Source organism: Fukomys damarensis, unplaced genomic scaffold, assembly GCF_012274545.1.
Source record: "Fukomys damarensis isolate Sample0158 unplaced genomic scaffold, DMR_v1.0_HiC HiC_scaffold_37, whole genome shotgun sequence".
Taxonomy (NCBI): domain Eukaryota; kingdom Metazoa; phylum Chordata; class Mammalia; order Rodentia; family Bathyergidae; genus Fukomys; species Fukomys damarensis.
The window spans coordinates 14,279,836-14,281,442 of record NW_022900949.1 but is presented as its reverse complement, the minus strand read 5'-3'; positions in this window follow the sequence as shown (position 1 = coordinate 14,281,442).

Sequence of the window (1,607 nt, the reverse complement as noted above, 5' to 3'; positions counted from 1 at the left end):
TAGTTGGATGAGAATTACATAAATTAAACATGTTAGGTCCAAATGTTACATATTACAGTAAAAGAGTGAGAAAAGAACATAGAGTAAAACTGAACAACTCAGCCTCTAAATTTGGCCTCTTTGGGGCATTATATTTGAGGTTTGAGGGTTTTAATTCCTCATCATGTTTCATAGCAGAAAGTAGGTTGAGAGTTGGGGTCTGGAGGGACTGTGTTTTTAAAAATTAATACAAAGTTTTATTTTGAGAAATTGAAAATTTTATAGGGATGGATGAGTATTTGTTGCACAAAAATATCGACACAATTAATGCCTGCAAAATGTGCACTTAAATTTAGTTGAAATTATACTTTATGTTTATGTATAGTTTCCCTAATGAAGAGTGTATATAAAAATTGCATTTACAAAACAGGATAAAATGAACAGTCAGTAGTAAACCTGATCCTCAACCCAAGTAGTAGAAGAACCTAAAACCTTTTGTGGACATTATTGCTTTTCTTCTTGTTCCATTATTTTCTGGAAGTTCTTACAGATATGATAAAATGGATCAGTTGAGGTCATCATCACCTGTGTACAATGAGCCTCCAAGTTTGTACAGTAATCAATAGGTAGTCTGTACCTCCAGGCCTTCATTCAATAGTTCCAGGTCCAGGGTGTCCATTCCACCAGTCCATGGTTTTCTTAGGATACGTACATTCATGACTCCACTGATATAATCCTGAAGGCAGAGATTGCATCTGCACTGCACCTCATGCAAGTGAGAGGTGTTGGTGTGTAGTTGGTAGTCATCACTTAGCAGAGAGACAGTGTAGACTGAAATGTGAAAAGGGAGAGGGAATGAAGGAGAGTCTATGGGAATCACTGTTTCCTTAGCGTAAGGCAAATCATGAATTTTTAAGTAGTCAGAGGATGAAAGTGTGCCAAGTTTCAGCTGCAATTTTAATACGTGAATATTGTGGCTGTCGCAAAAGTGTCAGTCATAGTTTTCCTTTCCTCCAACACTAACCTTCCATCTGCTATACATCTAACTCATGATAGAAAAAGATGTGTATCTGTAAACTGCACCCTAAACAAAATAACATGATAGTGTGGATGAGGATGATGTCGAGGATGACAATAAGCGTCAAGTTAAGAGTCAATATTGAGGAATATCTACAGGACAGCACTGTTATATGTTCTCTGTAATTAGTTTCATTCAATCTGCACAACATTCTCAAGTATGAGCTCCTATATTATTCTTATTTCACTGAATAAATGAGCATCATGTTTTTTATAATGCATTGAAGATTGTTCTTGTGTAGAACTTTCATTGTACCCTTCCACTTGGGGGTTTTTGGTCGAGGACAACAGCAATCTTTGGGTGGTAAAGGGTACAGCAATTATTGCACATAGGCTGTGGTGAAAGGAAAGTTACAGAACAGAAATCTCACTGATCAGCACAGACTTCTCCCTCTGGCTCTCTGCATCCTTTTACTCTAATGGAACCAGCACTATCCATCTCAGAAGGTGTCTTAAGGTCAGGTATTCAATTCATTGCTCCTTAGGGAATGGAAATAATTTTAAAATGACCCTGAGTTGCACCTGGATTTAAGATGTCTGTACCTCTGCAT